Here is a 20546-nt window from a genome sequence, read left to right as displayed (position 1 = left end):
ATTTTTTGAGGAAGGCATGCTAACTAATCTGTTGTTGTTGTGTTCATCCTTCGTTTTCTAAGAGATGATGACATGACTTGCACTTGACTCTGTTTTGAGTGAAGGAGGGCTGTGCAAGGTCACTAGCCTCACTTCTCCTCCAGAGCCATCTGGATCCAGTGACCAGATATTCATCAGGATGACGGGAGACAGCCCAGGATACACTGGGAGACCTTGACCTTTCAGGCTAAGGCTTTTTTGGGTACTCACTTAAAGTGGATAATGCCCATTCAGTGAATATGTCTCTTTTAAAGGTAGTTAGGGGGATGTCCCCTTTAATAGAAAAGACAAAATAAATAGATAAATCACTCTGGGAGGGGCAGCTATAGATTTGGCTGGAAGCCACCTTGAGAGACCACTGGTTATTGTGAAATCTACATTAATTTATCAATACCTGTGCCTTAGCATTCATCCAGAGCAAGAAGAGTAGTGTGGTTTAGTGGAAAGAGCACTGGAGAAGAAGAGTCAGGGAACCTTAGTTCTACTGTCAGACCTACTAGTTACTAGTTTGGTGACCTATGTATGGCAAAGTCAATCCATTTCTCTGGATCTCAGCTTAACCAAATGTAAAACTGGGGTGGGGGGAGGGTTCTTAATCTTTTTTGTGTCACAAAGATCCCCCTTTGGCACTTTGGTGAAGCCTATGGACTTCTCAGCATAATGGTTTTAAATACAAAAAGATAAAATAAAATATAGAGGATTACAAAGGAAATCAATTACATTGAAGTAGTTATGAGAAGATTAAAAAACAACATTCACAGAACCCAGGTTAAGAACCCCTAGACTAGATAGTCTATTCCCTTAGAGTTCTGAGAATTTATGATCCATCAGCAGATTTTTAACTACAACTTAGATCCATGATGGAAAGTAGCATCACGTTCCCCTCCACCCCTTGTCCTACACTCCAAAGAGATCAAAGAGAGGGATGAGACCCATATGTACAAAAATACCTATAATAGTTCATTCTCTAGTGACAAAGAACTGGAAACTATGAGGGTGCCCATTCATCAGGGAATGGCTGAACAAATGATGGCATATGAATGTAATATAATACGACTGGGCTGTAAAAAATGATAGAAGGGATGTTTTCAGAGAGACGAAGGAAGACGTGTATATGAACTGAAGCAGAACAAAGAGGGCAGCATCAGAAGAACAACTTATATTTATAACATTAACACTATAAAGCCAAATAAGTTTGAAAAACTAAAGAATACTGGTTATTGCAGTGACCAATCATAATTCAGAGGACTGATGATGAATTATTCTACCCATTTCCTAAGAGAGAGGTAATGGACTGCAAATTCAGGCTGAAACATGCTTTTCTGGATATGGCCAATGAAAGAATCTGATTCACTTGACTATACATATTTGTTATAAGAGGGGTTTTATTTTGGGGGGTGGGTAGTTAAAAGGTAGGGAAAATAAATAATAAATGTTTGTTAATTGAAGAAAAAAGTTTAGTCAAAGTGAGGGCAGAAAATTTTTCAAGTGGAAATTAAAATAAGACTACTTCTTCAAAACAATAACTTTTTATCAGGGCCAGGCTAGCAGCTATAGGGGATAAACAGCAGCTGCCCTCAAGAAGCTTAGTCTTTTTTTTTTTTCAGACTATATCTGTAAGGTTTTCTATATAGTTTTCTGACACTTTACAACATTTCTCAGGGAAAGTTCTCCCTTTTGAACACTGGTCAAATTAAACATGCCGTAATCACAGGAAACATCACAAGCACGGTCAGCAAAAGCAAGCAAAGAAACCGTACATAAGGGAAATTCACAATCTGACACACAATCTTTTTTTTCTCTTCCACTGCTGTCTGTAAAGCACTTAAGAAACTTTAAAATGTTATATAAATGTGGAAAAGGCTAAGAGTTAAGTAAGCTTAAAATGTAGGTAGAGGATTCCATTAACTCTATGAACACCATTTATTTTTTGCACTCTGCCTAACTTCCAGCCACATTTAAAAAGAGTTACAGTGAATGAGAAACAGTGCAGGGAAGTCCATCTATTAATCTCTCAACCATCAATTACCAATTAATTAAAAGCAAGGAAGAGAATACCATGATGGGTGGTAGTAATGTCAAATGAGATGTTAATTCCCCACAGAAGCCCAGGGAAATCCTATGGTGAATAGCAGTTTATAGGAACAGGGAAAAGTAGGGAGGACAGGACAAATACCTTACATGTTCTCTCTATTGATCCCTATTACTTGGAACTGTTTTCAGCTTTTGCCTCTTAAGGATCCTCATTGAGAGAAAGTGGAACAAGAAGCTGGGATGAAAACATGTACTTTGATTTCTCTGCAGGGGTAATTGAAAAATCCAGAACATAAGAGAGCAAGCTGGTTTCCTTAAACCAGACCTGCACAACTTGGCAGTAGGTAGGGGCCAAAATTAAAATAGGCTAAACTTCAGGCGGCAGATAGGTTCAACTAGATCCAGACTGATGATGGTTGATTGCCTCAAGTCACATAACAAGTAGGCGACTGTGTAGTGGCAGCCCTAAATTTTGAAAATCCTTTGGCTGCAAGGGGCCCGCCGGCCATATGTTGAACAGGCCTGCTTTAAACCCAATTACTCTAAGTCAGAAAAAGGGTTTAAATAAATAAGGCAGTAGTGGATAGAGTTTAGTCTTAAGTTCCCTTAGCTCACTCTTAGAGTCTACTAATCAAATCCCATAGATTTGCATCTGAAAGGAAGCATAACCAAGTAGCTAGCTAGGATTCTAACTCAATAATTGGCTCCATAACCATTCCCTTTAAAACCCTAGAGCCCAGAAGTATTAAGGAATTTAGAATTCTTCCAACAAAGAGGATTGGCAACGCTAAAAAAGGCAAAAAGATAATGAAGAGCAGGTTACACAGTGATGTCACCTGACTGGAAAGGCCAAGCATTTTCTATTGTTTGAGCAGCTTTCCTTCATTTGCCAGGAGACTAGAGAAAGTAGGAGCATTAAGGTTGACAGCCAAGGATTGTTACTGGCACCAGGTTTTCTGGGCATTTGAGGGCTGGTTTAAAATAAGGGTCAAGAGGAGATGCATGTGGATCTCTGCGGAGTCAAGGGCACAGGGGAGCCTGCAGGCCTTATGTCTATCTCAAAATTCAGGCAAAGGGCAGGCTGTTAGGACAGATTGAAAGCAGACAGAAGTTAAATGACTTTCTGAATCCTAACCTCACAGGTAGGCAAGTAAGGTTGAAAAAACCCAGTGTCTTAGAGGGGTCAGAGATTTAGGGCTGGAAAGGTGCTGGAACACCATGGTGTCCAACCCATTCATTTTACCGATGAGGAAACTGAGGCACATATAGGTGAAGGGACTTGCCAAGGGTTACATAGTTAATTAACATAGTTAATAAATATCAGGGAGGATTCCAATTCTAGTCCCTCTATGTCTAAGTCCAGCACTTTATCCATCATAGCTCCCACTTGGTTGGAAGGTGTCCCAGACTTATGTCAATATCAAGTCTCTTTTCCTATTTCTTCAAGCTCTTATAAAAGCCATTACTGTGTATATGAGTAGTTATTTTATTTTAGAGGGAAAGGTATGCCCAGAAAGCAATCAGTCTTTTAAGACAATTTTAAAATAGCATATTTTTAAAAATTTCACTTGATTTTTTTAAATAAAAAAAAAAACAAACCCTTGAATTGTGCATGAACATTTGTTGCTATCAGTGGGAGCCTGAGAGCTGGCTCATATAGGTGCCAGGGATCTGACTGCTAAATTGTCAGTGTGAGCATTTACAGCTCAAAAATCAGCAAATGCCACAAATCAGGGCTTAATGTATTGTTCTGTTGACTGCCTACACTTAAAGCTACAGGAAAATATTAATAATGCAGATTAAACTTAAAAGTGCATCATGCATTATTTTCTTCCAGGGAAAAATGGTTGTTAAAGATTTACCAGAACAGTCCTAGTTAATACCCATGTCATAAAAGATAAGAGTTCAGCATATGATAAGAAAAAGATTTTAAGAAAATCATTGGGTTTTGTGATAACTTAGCAAGAAAAACAAACTTCCTAAAGTACAAACATTTTTTTCCCCAGGAAAAAAGAAAGAGAATGGGAAAAGGAAGGACTCAGAAAAAAAAAATCTGTTAATAATTCTGTTTGATGACAAAAAAATTTATGTGCAAGCCCTTCCCCGTTCTCTTGCAATTCATAAGTAGTAAGGTTTCTGGAGTTCAAATTTGTCTTGAAAAGCATTATTCTAAGAAACAAACATAACGTTATTTTCTAAGACAGTGTGTTTTCCAACAAGGCTTTTGAAGTTCTTCTATGAGGAATAATAGCGAAGTTTCATGCAGGTCCTGGGGGTCCCAGATGTGAAGTTCTGAACAGCTACTCTCTTAGCAGTAGCAACACATTTCTTTACACGTATCTCTGCCTCTACACTCTTTCCCTACCTTTTTATTTGCTACCCAGTTTATTCTTTTATTTCCTCATCACTTTTCCATATGTCCCTTTCTTCAATCATTAACCCCATTTCCTCCCTTTCCCAAGTATCTTCTGTGTGGTCCAACAGAGAAATGATAAGGATTCTACCCCAATTTAGAAATGGAAAGTCGCCAAGGAGTCTAATTCCCTTAATACAGATAAGAAAACTTGGATTCCTCAAGGGGAAGGAAGTGATTCAGGCCAGGTCACATTGGTGTGAGGTCTTCTATCTCCAAATCCCATCTAAATTCCATTACACCATACTCACTTTCATATCAAAGCAAAAGTCTACAACTTTTTATTCTTCTAAGTGGATGGATAATGGGAGGGCACATCACTCAAATTACCTGAGGCGTGTAATAAATGGGAAAATGCATTAAAACGAGTCATAAGACCTCCATTACTTACTAGTTAGGAAACCAGGGGCAAATTAACCTCTTAATTTCTTCACCTGTAAAATCGGGTTGTGACCTAGCATGGACAAATTAGAGGTCAGAAACTAAGGCGCAGGCTCAAGGAGCTGTGTGAGGAAGGGCCTATCAGAGAGGAGAACATGGAGTCACATGGCCAGGGAACAGTGTCTTGGGAGATCCAAAGTTCAGAAAACAGTTTAAGAAGCCCCATCTTCCTCCATGTGTTGTAGTCTTCCTGTAACCTTACTGGGGAGGCTACCCATCCATTTAGGGCGAATGGATGTAAAGATTAATAAAGGCCTCCCTGATTTCACAACAGGTATTATTCTTTATTTAGGTGAGCACATTTCTCACTGTTGGGGGCTTATTAAAGGGGTCCACTTCTAACACATTATAACATGAAGGAAAGTAATTTTGGAAAACCTCAACTCTTCATTTCATTCTTTGGGGGCATACTTCATATAAGAATTGCTTTATCATGCATTGTGCAGGCGCCTTGATGAATGACCAGTAAACTAGATCCCTTAAATGGCAAAGCAGCGAACAACTGACTTAAGAAGACAGATGATAAAATAAAACGCTGTGGAAGCAAGGGTTCCACCTCATCTTTTTTTAGAAATACTAAGAAAGCATTTTAAAATTGCCCTAATCTGAAGTCTGTGGAATATTCTGAAAGAGAAATCGTCAGTCTTTCTTTAACTGAGTAGCTAGGTGATGCAGTGGACAGAGCTTACAGCCTTGAGTTAGGAAGACCTGTGTTCTTCTGCTTCTCTTTATCCAATCACAAGGCATTCCCTCTGCTTTCACTCAGTCTGTACCTAATTTACACCTGTAGCTGACTGATTCAATAGAAGTATCTAGGAATAATTCCCACTCTGTTTACAACTTTGATTAAAATATTCATTTAGAAGATGTTTCTCACCTGATAAAAGGTAGAAGGACATATTTCTAGTTGCATTAATTGAGGTTCAGGGGTATGGGACCTGAAAACAATCTGACCAAAAAACAATCAATTTTATGGTTGATTAAGGATCTTGATTTCCTAAAACTAAGAGACTTAACCTTGCCTGTAGTGACCAGATTAAAACAGGAAACTGTCTTTGTTTAATCCAATTAGGAGAGCTATCTCTTTGTTCACCTTGGACCAGACTGAAAGAGGAATCCTCAAGGGAAGTACTTAAGAGTTGTATTCCAAAAGATTTTCTCCAAGGAGGCATCTGCATTAATATTATTATCATTATGTTTTAGTAACCCTAAGCTTAAACTATGTATCTTCCTTCAACTTTGCTGAAGAAATATTTTTGTTTCAAGATTACTATAAAATACACGTGGAAAATGCTTGGGTCTGAGAAAATTCTAATTATGCAGAAGGCATTCTTTAAACATAAATGTTAGATATTAATAAACTACCTACAATAATATTAACAATAGCATTTATATAGCACTTTACAAAGCACTTTATGTATGATTGGTTAAAATTCAGAGTACAAAATTTTTCTTGTACAAATCCTTGTTTGATGCATATGGAAATGTTTTGGTTAGTGACTTATGTTCATAATAAAAGTGGAAAAGTCCATAAAATATTAATTGTTAATAATAATATCAATATTATTCAGGACAACCTTATAACTAAAACTTATTGTAATAAATATCAATTACAATATCAAGAAATGACAATAACTGGAAAACTCTCCTCTTCTTTTCCTTTGGTTATATATGCTATATCACCATGATGCATAGCTTACTCACCACAGGCTACCAAATGGTCCCACTGCCATTTTGGGAATCTGGTTTGCAGGTCATTATTCGATGTGCCTGAACATTATCTAAGGCATGGTAAAGCAGCTCTCGTATAAAGTGTACCTCAAAGGATGAAATGAAGAGTTTCATGGAAATTGTATACTTTTATAATTCACTTATCCTACATGAAAAAATAACTTGTTTCATATGCTTAGATAGCAAGAGTCTCTGATTAGTTAATAGAATGCATACTTCTCCTCAAAGTTAAAAGAAGTCCAGACATCTTGATTTGCTTATTTTCAAAATCCAGCCTCCTAATTAGATGAACAAACATCCACTATTATAAACTTTAAATTAACTGAATTATGAGTAAAGTATACTTGCTATCTGCCTTTAAAAGCTATCTGTGATTAGAATCTGTATCAAGAGGGTGGGTGGGTGGGTGTCCTTCCTTCATTGCCAAAGAAGACCATGCCATTAGAGAAATAATGACATGACTTACACTTGACTTTGTTTTGAGTGAGGTAGGGCTGTGCAGGTCACCAGCCTCACTTCTCTTCCAGAGCCATCTGAATCCAGTAACCAGATATTCATCAGGATGACTGGAGATGACCCAGGATGAGGCAATTGGGGTTAAGTGGCTTGCCCAAGGTCACACAGCTAGTGAGTGTCAAGTGTCTGAAGTGAGATTTGAACTCAGGTCCTCCTGATTCCTGAACTGGTGCTCTATCCACTGCACCACCTAGCTGTCCCTGATTCTCAGACTACTATTAAACTCACTCGAATGGATTAGCTTTCTTTGAAAACCTAAGTAATATGAACAATAACCAAAGCTTTGGAAAGAGGGCTACAGCTTGGTCTGAATCCCAGCACTGCTTCTTAATATCTTTACTTCTCTAGCCCTCAGTTTCCTCACCTGCAAAATGAGGTTAGATTAGATGACCTCCCTCTAAGATCCCTTTGTAGCTATGAATCTATGAACTCACAGACATCTTGCACTGCTTATATTGTCACTCTCTACATATTTAGAGTTTATTCACTTTAAGAGAACACCAGTTAGATATTATTTGCTCACAGAACTTAATTTGATTTGTTACTACTACTAGGATGGGAATTTTAATTTTTTTGAGCTGCCATGAAAAGTATGACAATATTTCCAAAGAGACACTGAACCATAAAACTGACACACTGGGTGAACTTGATTCCCCAAATTTCATCTTGTTGGAAACTGAGAAGGAAACATGCATGTTGAATGTAGCCCTGGGCTGGAAGTCCTTTCTCATACCATACCTCCACAAGTCACTTAATCAACTTCCTTGTTTGTAAAATGGGCAAACAAACCCTTCACCTAAGTTACAGGGCTATTAGAGAGGATCAAATGAGATGATAGACACAAAAGTGCTTTGACAAAATACAAATTGCTGCACCAATATTAGAGGTTAAGGAAAGGAGCTGATTCTTTTAAGGAAGGTATGCAATTTAAATTAAAATTCTAGCCAAAATAACTCCCCACAAGTTCTTAAATGTCCTACTACGGCAGTAAAAAATAATAATAAAATAAAAGATGGGTTCAGACTTATTTGAGTGTTGTTTGTATCTTTTCAAGAAGTAATAAAAACTGACATGCTGGCATACCTTAAATGACCCAGGTAGGAATAAAATATGCCTCTCCAAACAGCAGCTGCCTAAAGTCTAAACACCAATCATTGTACATAGAACGGGTGGGGTTGTGAAGTTTCTAGGAATACTTTTCATCTTCAAAAGACTACACAAACATCAATGGATTCATCCTCACAGAGAGGTAAGCACAACTAACCTAACTCTTTGCAGATGTGAAGGAGGCCAAGAGTTTCCTTTGGCAGCTTGCTCATATCAGTGAGTCATCTGAATCAAAGCTGGATTTCAAAACTAGACTTTCTGGGACTCTGATCCCATGCTAAAACCATCTTTTGTCTCTCCCTTTCAACTTCTTAAAAAAGAATCGTCAATAATGACAGTAATCTGTTCAGTAGATAGTAATCTATTCTTTAGAGTCCTACTGTAGGGCTTCTCTGTGCAGCAGAAAGGATGCTGGATTGGGAGGCAGAGGACCAGAGTTTGAATCTAAACTCCACTAGGTAACTGCATGGCCTCTAGAAGCCTCAGTTTCCTCATGTATAATCTGAGGGGACTAGAGGACAGGAACTTTATGGTTCTTTCCAGTCCAAAGTATATGATCATATCCTAAACTTTATTTAATTTGCTGAGTGTTCTAAATACATCATCTCACTTGATTTTCACAACCATCCTATGAAATAGGCACTACAGGTATTTTTATTATTGCTATTATTCTCATTTTTAAGATGAACAAGCAGGCTTAGTGTCTTGTCCATGGCACAGAGCCAGTATTACAGATGAGATCTGAACCCAGGTTCAAGAAAGACTTGATTACAAATTTAGCCCTCCTTAGGGCACTGGGTCAAGTGCCAAGTGCCATTATGTCTACCATATCTGTTCCAGCCATCCTCTGCTCAAAAATCTTCAGTGACTTCCTATGTACTACCAAGTAAGTTGAAATTCTTATTCCTAGCTTCCAAAACCATCCATAATCAAACACCCCTCTACCTTTTCCAGCCTCATTTTGCATTTCTCCTTTGTGCACACTGTTTCAATCAGACTAGGCTATACTCGCTACCTCCCCAATGTTAACTGTTTTTCACATCCCTGTGTGTTAGCTCACATTGTTTCTCATGCACAGAATGTCCTACCCTCTTCATCTATCTAAGACTTAGCCATCAGCACTACCAGTATTAGATCTTTTCCCAAAGTGATTAGGGAAAAAGGGGGGAAAGAACCTACGTATTCTAAAATATTTATAGCAGTTCTCTTTGTAGTGCCAATGAACTGGAAATTGAGGGAATAACTGAACAAGTTGTGGAAAACTTCTATGCAAGAAGAAATGACGAGCACATTGATTTTAGAAGAACAGGGAAAGATTTGCATGAAATAGTAAAGAGTGAAGTGAACACAACAGAGAGAACGTGGTATACAGTAATAGCAATATTGTTCAAGAATAAATGTGAACAGCCAAATTATCCTGAGTACTATAAAGACTCAAATCAACTAGAAAAGACATATGAAAAGAAGATGCTATCTACCTCCAGAGAAAGAACTGATAAACAGAAATACAGTGGTTTTACATATATTTACAGAACTGCGTTAAATGGTGACCTTCTCTAGGGCAGGGTGGGGAGGGAGGGAGACAGTTGAGAACTGAAAATGTAACCAAACAAAAAAAAAAAGACTTAACCATCCTTTTAAGTCAACTTAAATGTTACTTCCTCCACAAATTCTACCCTTGATTCCTTTATCAGTAGCCACCTCCCCACCTTGGATTTCACATAACATTTTGTTTTATAACTCCCTAATGTACTTAGCATACAATTTTGTGTTACTACCCCACCTGTGCTGGTATTTGATCTTTCATCTTTTCGCCACTGGAACCTTGAACCTATCCCTGGTTCCCTCAGCTCTGATGGGTAAACTTCTGCCTAATTTTGCCTCTATGTCACTGCCTGGTTGACTTCTCACCATGTCCCCATGCAAACAACTTTCCCCCTCCCTGCTTTCCTATACCCCTTTTTGTGCTGTCTTCCCTCTTAAGAATGTAAGTTCCATGAGATCAGGAGCATTTTACTTACTATTCCCAGAGTTTAACAGTGTCTGACACATACTAAACACTTGCTCAATATTCTTTTCTCTTCTCTGTCCCTCTGTCTCCTTCCATCCCTCTTTTTCTCTCTTTAATTAATTCTGGTATGCCACACTTACTAGCTGTGTGACTCTGGGCAAGTCACTTAACCCCTAGAGACCTGTTTCCTTATTTGTAAACTAGGGTAATGATGACACTTGCCTCCCAGGATTGTTGTGAGGATAAAATAAGAGAATATTTGTAAAGTGCTTTGCAAACTTTAAAGTGTTACATAAATGCTAGCTATTATTATTTACTAAGCTTTTGAGGGCGTCTTGTTCAAGCTCTGGATTACTCTTAGAATACAGTAATCCTTTAATATATGTTTGTTATAATGTACTGTAGAATATGATTCCTGTGAATAAGCTACAAAACTCAAATCTGATTAGATAGGGAACAATCATTTTAGAATGCTTTTCTTTTTAACCCAGAAGCAAACAACTTTATTTTATTATGTTTTTTAGAATCCAGGAAAATACAGAAAACATGTAAAATACAACAGCTGCCATTCTAGGAAAGCCAAAAGAACACATTATTAAAAAACAAAATACCCTCCCCACTCAAACTTCGTAAAAAATGCAAGAAACTCCTGTCCAAAAAGGCTACGTAAATGATTCTGCGAGCTTACATAATATTACCTTCAGTAGCAGGCACTGGGCTGGGCCTCTATGTGGAGTGATTTTTAAATTCAAAAATTTTCCCCCCAATTTTTGCAATTATTAGTCAGTCAAAATGATTAAAGGGTTGAAATCTGTTTGGAAACCAAAGCGTAGAGTTATGTCCTACTCAGTGAGTGACTAACTCTTAAGAGAAACCAGGAACAAGCCCCAATTTGAATTGGACTCTCCAACAAAGGGGTTCTAAACTAAAATGTCAGGCTCTGTGCCAGGCCCTGGTGCCTTCCCTTCTCATAACTCACCCAAGGGAACTTGCCTAAATTTGGAACCTTGGCTTTCCTCACCCCCAATCCCCTCTCCCCAGCCTTTCCCACTTAAAGCCAGATTGCTCTTACTGTGACTTCAGGTAGGGAATAAGGAAACGGTGATGAGAAGCTCCCAAGGGATGAGCAGTGCTTCCCATCCCAGAGAAACATCCCAAAGAATACAACAAAGGAAGAAAGCCTGACTGCAATGGGATTGGAGGAAGGCTGGAATCAGTGACCTCTGCCCTGGGAAGACAAATGTGGTACCCAATCATGCTGAGACACTAATAGTCCATCTCTAAACCCCCTGGTATTGACCAGAATCTGTTAATGACTGCAAGAATCACACCTGCTGAATTCCATCCCAATGTTAAAGGCTCTTCTCTTTGGGACATTGGGGAGGGACCCACACCTGGACTTCAGTGGCATGCTGCAGGTCATCTGTAGGACCAAGGCTTGCTTTCATTTTGGACCGAGATACTTGACACCCCATTTCCCTTAATCCCACTGAAAAAGAAGAAATCTTTGTGAGGGGGGTCCCTCTAAGATATGGCCTTTATAACTTCCTGTCTCAACACCTACCAACATCTGTACAAACTGGTGAAACTTTGAAAAGCAGCAGCTGACAAAGTTATAAGGAAGGAGATCAGAGTTCACCCTCAGGGACTTTAGCAGATGATTTCAGATCTGAAGCAACTCAGAATCCTTACCATATGTATCCTGCCCTTTATATGGAATTTTAGAAGCACTTGAAGCAGAAAGTAATTATAATCGGTCCATCTGAGGGCTGCCTCAGCCTTCTCACTGCTCCAGTCCACCTCCAGAACCTACTTGAATAGACAGAAAACCACTTTCTTTTTGGCCACTGTTATTTCTATGGCTTCCAATTTTGCCTTCTTAGTGTCAGGTTCATCTTCCACTCCTGGCCTGACTTTAGGGACTTTGGTTTTCTCCTTCACGAACTCATGCTCTCCGATATTAGAAAACATGCTTTGGTGGTAGCCCAAAACATCCCCAGTTAGGAACTTGCTGCTATTTTTTATATGGATCTGGTCCATTTTAACTAAGACATCCTTGGAACAGCAGGTCAGACACACAGTATCTAACTGTGTGAAGAAAGTCTCAGGTTTGTTTTCTATATTCTCTGTGTTCACCTTCATGTCTGGACTGAGGTTCTATGCTCGTTCCAAAGAGGCTTCTGCCTGGTTCTGACCAGGGGACAGACTCAATTGTTCTATAATCTCAACCAATCCCCTCTCAAAAGCAATAACCCACAAATTCATTCAGAGGATTTCTAACAGAATGACCATACTTGGAATCTAATAATGATTGTTTGCATACTTTGCTTTATCTGAACAGATCCTTAACACAAATTTTGGCTACACTCCTATTTCACTTGTGTTGGAATTAGCTCCAGGTTGGGGGATCAGAGGTAAAGTCAGAGTAAATGGTTTCTTAAAGGTGCACTCTGTGTGTATGTATGTGTATGTGTGTGTGTGTGTAACCATAGTAACTTATTATGACCAAGCCTATCCTTTCCTGGAGACACAACCAATGTCCAACTGAGAGAACAGATTATCCTTTTCTCCACTTTAAGAAGAGAATGAATGTGAGATGCACCGCAGATGCTCTTTCCAACACAAGCTTTATGTTATCATGTTTTGGTTAGCTCTAAGTACAATGTTTATTCTTTCCCAAATTGTCATGATGCAAAAAGCAATGTTCAAACTAAAAACTGATAAGAAATCAAAGTAGTGAAGTCTACCTGAGCAGCTGGCTGTGAACTACAAGCACAAAACTTCCTTCAACAACTGTCTTTTTCTACACCCAGAATCACAGCTACTGGAAACTTTTCACAAAGCAAAGGTCTCACTCTTTCACAGACACACAAGAATATTAAGGAAGTGTTATGCTGTTTTGTAAGTTAGATATTAGGACTGGAACCTGTGAATTCTTTGGGATAGAGCAGTGGTGTCAAACTCAAACAGAAGCAGGGGCAATAAAACCATACACCGGGATCCTTATCTGCCGTATGTTGTGGACTTAGAAAACCACTTATGAACATTATCTATGTTCTACTATATTTTTACTTATTTTTGTTAAATATTTCTCAATTACATTTGAATCTGATTCAAAACATACTAGGGAGTGGCATGGGCCCTGGGTTGCATACTGGACACCTGGCAGAGAGGAAACTTTATCTACTAATGTTGTCTAGCCCACAGGCTCCCAACACAAGGTCAGGAGGCTCTATTACTGTGAGTAACACTCCTGAGTACAGCCTGAATTAAATTAATATGTGGTTTGCTAAGTCAATATGTTCCCTACAGGGATCCTTTGGTATGTGTTAGTGGACCCTGTTTCTAAGTAAATTTGATAATACTAGTCTAGAGAGCACTAAGAGTGCTCTTTAGTGACTTGTCCAGGGTCACACAGCCAGTATGAATCTGACCAAATCTGAACCCAGGTCTTCCTGGTTCTCTAGTGTTCCACTAAATTATTCTGGATAGTATCACGTTGCCCATAATGATTTTTCTTAAAAATCAATTTTAGAAGGAAAAAAATTATCGAGAGAATCTTTTTGTGAAGAAAAATCTAAAAATTGGGTAGGGTTTTAAATAAGTCCTATTTTCTCTACACTAGAAATGTCTATTTCAGTCACAAGTGAAATGGCTTCCTTTCTATGTATGATATCTATGCTAAGAACTGGGGATGAACCATATCCCACGATCAATCTTTATTATCTTTCCGGACTTGTTATGAATCTCAGGCAAGCCCATCTAATGACATGTGATATTAGAATTTAAGAGAAATCTGTCTTCCCACTCTGTCCCCAGAAGCCAGGGAGAGATTTAATGAAGCAATTCAGTCAGAGAATTTAAGGCTATTATGAAATTTAATCAGGGGAATTTCTGGAGCCTGATGGATCTAGGATGGCATTTTATAAACTATCAGCAGTAACCCTAGCACTTCTCCTTTTAAAGGGAGGGTCCTAGGATAATAGAAGCAACCTTCTTTCAGTGAGGTTTTAAGAACAGAAGGCAAACCCAAATCTCTTGATGCTATCAGATTCTACATAGAGCATTAGAAAAATACAGCAATTAGCAATGAGAAGAAAAAAAATTGAAGGAATTAGAATAGGCAATGAAGAAACTAAGCTATCACTCTTTGCAAATGATATGATAGTATATTTCCTAGAGAATCAAGTAAAAAACTACTTAAAATAATAAATAACTTTAGCGAAGTTGCAGGATATAAAATAAACCCACATAATTCATCAGCATTTCTACATATTACTAACAAAGCCCAACAACAAGTGATAAAAAAAAAATTCCATTTAAAGTTACTGCAGACATTATAAAATATTTGGAAGTCTACCTGCCAAGACAAATTCAGGCACTAAATGAACAAAATTCCAAAATATTTTTCACACAAATAAAGTCATATCTAAATAACTGGAAAAATATCAGCTATTCATGGGGAGGCAGAGCTAATATGATAAAAATGTTAATTCTACCTAAATTAATTTACTTATTCAGTGCCATACCAATCAAACTACCAAAAAATATTTTATAGAGTGAGAAAAATAATAATAAAATTCATCTGGAAGAACCAAAAGACCAGAATATCAAGGGAATTAATGAAAAGAAATTCAAGGGAAGGTGGCCTAGCAGTACCAGATTTAAAACTGTATTATAACACAACAATCATCAGAACTACTTGGTACTGACTAAGAAACAGAGTGCTAGATGAGTGGAATTGGTTAGGTACAAAAGACACAGTAGCCAATCACTACAGTAATCTACTGTTATCTGATAAGCCCAAAGACTACAGGCTCTGTGATAAGAATTCACTATTTAAGAAAAACTGCTGGGAATATTGGAAAAGAGTATGACAGAACTAGGTATAGACCAACATCTTACAACGTATAGTAAAATAAGGTCAAAATGGGTACACAATTTAGACATAAAGGGTGATAGATACCATAAACAAATCAGGAAAGCAAGGAATAGTTTATCTGTCAGACCTATGGAAAAGGGAAGAACTTATAACCAAACAAGGCAGAGAGAACATTATGAAATGCAAAATAAATAACTTTGATAACATTACATTGAAAAGTTTTTGCACATAGTCAATGCAACCCAGATTAGAAGGGAAGCAGAAAGCTGGGAAACAATTTTTACAACTAGTTTTTCTGATAAAAACCTCATTTCTAAAATATATAGAGAACTGAGTCAACATTATAAGAATACAAGTCATTCCCCAATTGATAAATGCTCAAAGGATATGAACAGGCAGTTTTCAGATTAAGAAACTGAGTTATCTATTATCATGAAAAAAATGCTCTAAATCACTATTAATTAGAGAAATGCAAATTAAAACAACTCTGAGGTACCACGTCACACCTATCAGATTGGCCAACATGATAAAATAGGAAAATTATAAATGTTGGAGAAAATGTGGGAGAATTGGAACAGTAATGCATTTGCTGGTGTAGTTGTGAACTGATCTAACCATTCTGGAGAACCAATTTGGAACTATGCCATATAAAAGAGGGAAAAGGACCTACATGCACAAAAATTTTTATAGTAGCTTTTATTAGGGTCATCAAGAACTGGAAATCAAGGGAATGCCCATCAACTGGGAAATGACTGGACAAGTTCTGGTATATAAATGTAATGGAATACCATTGTTCCATCAGAAATGATTAACAGGCAGATTTCAGAAAAATCTGGAAAGCCCTACATGAACTGATGCTGAGTGAGGTAAGCAGAACCAGGAAACCATTGCATATAATCACAGCAATATTGTGTGATGAACAACTTTGATAGACTTAGCTCTTCTCAGATAGGCAGTGATCTAAGACAAAAGACTCATGATAAAAAATGCTATCCACATCAAGAGAAAGAACTATGAAGTATGAATGCAGAAAGACACGTGTGATTTTTTTCTTTCCCTTTGGTTCTGATTCTTCTTTACAACATGACTGATGTGAAAATACGTTTAATATGATTATACATATGTAGCTATATCAGATTGTGTGCTGTCTTGGGGAGGGGAGAGGGGGAAATATTTAGAACTCAAAATTTTACAAAAGTGAATGTTGAAAACTAAAAATAAATAAAATTTAAAAATAAAAGAAAAATACAGCTAGATATTCTTACTATGCTTAGTCCTGATGAAAACTGTACTACTAGGTGGGTTTTTTTGTTGTTGTTATTCTTGTTTCAGACTTACGGTTTAAGTCATGAAATCCGAATGCTTCCTGGGGTACTTAAGGTTAGGTGACTTGCCATGGTCACACAACCTGCATCTATTCTACTTCAATAACCCTATCCAATAAGCCATGTTCTTGGACCACTGGCAGATATATTCAGGTTGGTCTTCCCTATGCATTACAGATTCTACATGAATAGATAAGGGTCTAAAAGTTGGGAGATGAATATGAATTGCAAACCAACCACTTCTTTATTCAGTTATCACAAAATGAAAAACAGAGTTATACGGAAGTCTCCAGTGGTGATACTACTCCGTGGGGTAACTCACAACTATTTTGCAATGCTACATGTGGGAAAAATCCCATTCTGAAATTACATCTTTGTGGTTTTTCATTTTTGTATAAGAGTGTTAGGCTGAAATAGAAAGTCTGTGACCTTTTCTGACTGATTATATGTTCTGATACAGAAATCTGAAATAACTGGAGTAACTGAGGTTGCCCATTTGAAATGCAGAATGGAAAAGGCAATTGAACTGGAAGTCAGGAAACCTGGGGGTTAAAGGACAGACTCTACCACTCACTAGTCCTGTAACTCTGGGGTTAAGAAGCCTGGAGTTAAGAAGACCTGAGTTCAAATTCGACCCCAGACACTTCCTAGGTGTGTGACTGTAGACAAGTTACTTAACCTCTGTCTGCCTCAAATTCCTCAACTGTAATACAGGAATAATATAGCACCTACCTCACAAGGTTGCTGTGTGGATCAAATGAGATATCATAAAGTACTTGGCGTTTAATAGGTATTTAATGTTTCCTTCCTTAAGACCATTCTATGTGTCCACTGTGCTGTCCATATATAAAGATGATGTTACTGATCCAATACCATCAAGGCATTTTTGCCTGAGCTGTTTTTCCCCCCAATAATTGTGATGGTCATGTGCCAAGCCAGTCACACTGTGTGACCCACCATAGGTCATATTCATAGGAAAGCTGGTTAGGCTCATAATCTAATGAAACAAAGAGCTGGTAACATGCCCCATTCAGGAACCAAAACTACAATCCCATTAGCCACGAGTTCTGGCTTATGGACTCCACATTCTGTTTAATAGGGTTATTATACACAGTAGAAGATTTGGAACAAAGTAGGTAACAAGACAAACCAGAACCAAGTTTTTCCATGGACAAGTTTTTTACATTCATATATTATACTTTTAGGGGGCGTTAAGCATAATACACATTAAAGTAAATTTGGCTAGCAATAGTCCATTCAATTTGTGGCAAGCCATCACTAATCCCTCGGGAAAAATAACCCTCCAAGTATTACAATACAACCTATCTAACTGCATAATAACCTCAAACAAAGCAAATGTAATGGTGAATGGTGAAAAGGTGGTTTGTTAAAGGCCTGAAAGTAGTAGTGAACCCTATTATGCAAAGGCTTTATTCCTAAGAAAAACTGAATGTGAGTCAAAGGTTTGTCAATCAAGCAATATTTTAAATGCCCTAAAAGGCTTTTATGAGTTAGGCTTAAGGCGTCAAAAGAAAAGACCTTTTTTAAAACAAGAATAGGAAGTTGCCAGTTGATCTTTTGAAAATCTGGATGCATTGACCCAATTAAAAACAGTAAAACATTCATTAATTTACATTCACTATTTTGGAATTTGTAGTAATACTGACAGGGACTGTGCAGATAGTAAGTTACCTTAGTAATTAAAAAAAGGAGGGGGAGGGCTTGTTGCCATATATATGCATGTGTGTGTGTATGTGTGTATACAATAGTCATATCTGATAAAAAGCAACTCTCCCTGAAGTAAATTCTTCCTCCATAGCAAACAGTGAAGTTAAAAACAATACAACCATGTCTGATAATGATGACTTTCAGCCCTACTAGTTTCTTCTCATTTCTGGGCGAAGAAGAGGAAAAAACGTTTCATTTTTTGCTCTAGAGCACTGTGCCTAATTTTTAGGTCTATCCTCATTCTCATCATTGCATATCCTTCATTTTTTTTTACTGATTTCACTCCTTTTCAGGTCATACAAATCTTCCCCTGTAATGTCTTAACATCATAAGTTTAGGGCTGGAAAGGAGCTTAGAAGCCATTTAATTCAACCCCGTTATTTTAATGGATAAAGAAGCTGAGCCTGGGAACATTAAGTCACTTCCTGACAGTCACGCCTAATAAATGTCAAAGGTGGGAACTAAACGGAAGTCTTGCTGTCTCCAAGTTCAGTATTCTATATCACCTTGTCTCTCATTCCTCATAATTACTTCTTCCTGCCTAATAAAATCTCATTGCCTTTGTCCCCATAGTTTGTTTAGCCAATTCATTCATTTGATAAATATTAAGCATCTACGATGTGCCAACCACTCTGCTAAACGCGACAGATATAAAAATAGACAAAAGCTAGTCCCTGCCCTCAAGGAGCTTATGTTTTCATGGATAAGGCAACACACAAACAAATATACACAAAGCAAGCTATACACAGGATAAATAGGAAATAATTAAAAGAGGGAAAGCACTGGAATTAAGAGTGATTAGGGAAAGCTTCCTATAGAAGGTAAAATTTTAGTTAGAATTTAAAGGAAAAGTACCCATTTTGTTTCTACTTCTTTTCTACCACAAAAAGTGTTGCTATGAATATTTTGGGATATATTAGACGCCATTTTCCATTTTTTATCTCCCTGGAGAGATTTATGTTCAGTAATGAGACTTCATGAGTCAGAGTATAAATAAACACTTTTCTTGCCTAATTCCAAGCTGATTAAAGAGTAGTTGAACCAGGTTTACATCAGAGGCATCAAACACAGACCAAGAGTAGGCAGTGACTCCTGAAATAGATTAAAATAAAATTGGAAAATATTTAACTAAATAAAAATACAATAATATATAGATAATGTTAATAGATGGTGTTCTAACCCTGCCCCTGCAAGAATCCTTAGATATGGGTTAGTGGTCCCTGTTTCTCATCGGGATGACCCCTAAGGTACCTTCTGACTCTAAAGTCCGTTATGATTCTGACAATACAACTGATATTAGACCACTAAATACTTATGAGTGAAACTACAGTGTTTTCAGAATTCTATCTTTGATTTGTACATCACCTGCATTTCCCAAAGTATCCCTCTCCCACACAGCCATCCCTTATAACGAACAAAATAGAGGGCAAAAATAGCTCAACATATCAAAAAGTTTGGAATTATTATGCATTGTTCCCCACCAACAATCCCAAAGAGGAGTGGAGGAGATGCCTTATTGGGGGGGGAGGAGGAGAAGGAGGATGTTTGGACCAAACATAATTTCAAAGTTTTTTGTTGTTGTTTTCTTTCCATTAACATGTTACAAGCCAATGTACATATTGTTTTCCTGATCTCACTTATTCCATTCAATTTGCATCAGTTCATATAAGCTTCTGTGCTTCTTGGTATTCATCCTTTTCACTGCTTCCTATAACACAGTAACATTCCACCACATTCATGTGCCACAACTTTTTTCTTATTACAGAATATCACATATATTTTTATATGTACATTTCCTTCATATCATAGGAAGAACTTACTGTCTACAAATTCAAAGTTAGTCAATCATAAAGGTTAAGTGAGTTCCTCTTGACTTTACTATATATAATATATATTATATAATATATATAATATTAAATATTTTGTAGGAGTAACGATAACATATATTTTCAATGGATCCATAATCTCACCTGTGGTACAGACTACAATGCACCTATGCCTTTTTAAAAAACAAAGAAACAAAACAGTTACAATGAATTTCCCAATTAATAAGCTTGTAGAAATAAATAAGAATTTTTACACCATTCTGGGGGGTTTCTAAAACATTAGATCATTTTTCCCTAGATGCTACACAATTGTTGAGATTTTGGAGGTCCTAAAGAGGACTCCACTTCAGGAGTAGTCTGTAAATCTACAAGCCAAAGAAAGGCATCAGTCTAAGTTTAAAAGAATAGTGAGTGCCTCTTTCTATTATCTGATTTTCCTGGGGCTCTTGAAGAAGCAGATGTCATAGAAGATACTTGTTTGACCTTTACAATA

The 20546-nt window shown here is 37.4% G+C and overlaps 1 protein-coding gene and 1 pseudogene across 2 annotated transcripts in view; both read right to left on the bottom strand.

The window, feature by feature from the left end:
• Positions 1 to 20546, bottom strand: part of GALNT7 (polypeptide N-acetylgalactosaminyltransferase 7) — a 197346-nt gene that overhangs the window by 117945 nt on the left and 58855 nt on the right. The gene's annotated exons all lie outside the window — the stretch shown is intronic.
• Positions 11844 to 12632, bottom strand: LOC140513318 (SUMO-activating enzyme subunit 1-like; annotated as a pseudogene).

Source organism: Notamacropus eugenii, chromosome 7 (genome assembly GCF_028372415.1).
Source record: "Notamacropus eugenii isolate mMacEug1 chromosome 7, mMacEug1.pri_v2, whole genome shotgun sequence".
Taxonomy (NCBI): Eukaryota; Metazoa; Chordata; class Mammalia; order Diprotodontia; family Macropodidae; genus Notamacropus; species Notamacropus eugenii.
This window is presented reverse-complemented; position numbering and strand designations above follow the sequence as displayed.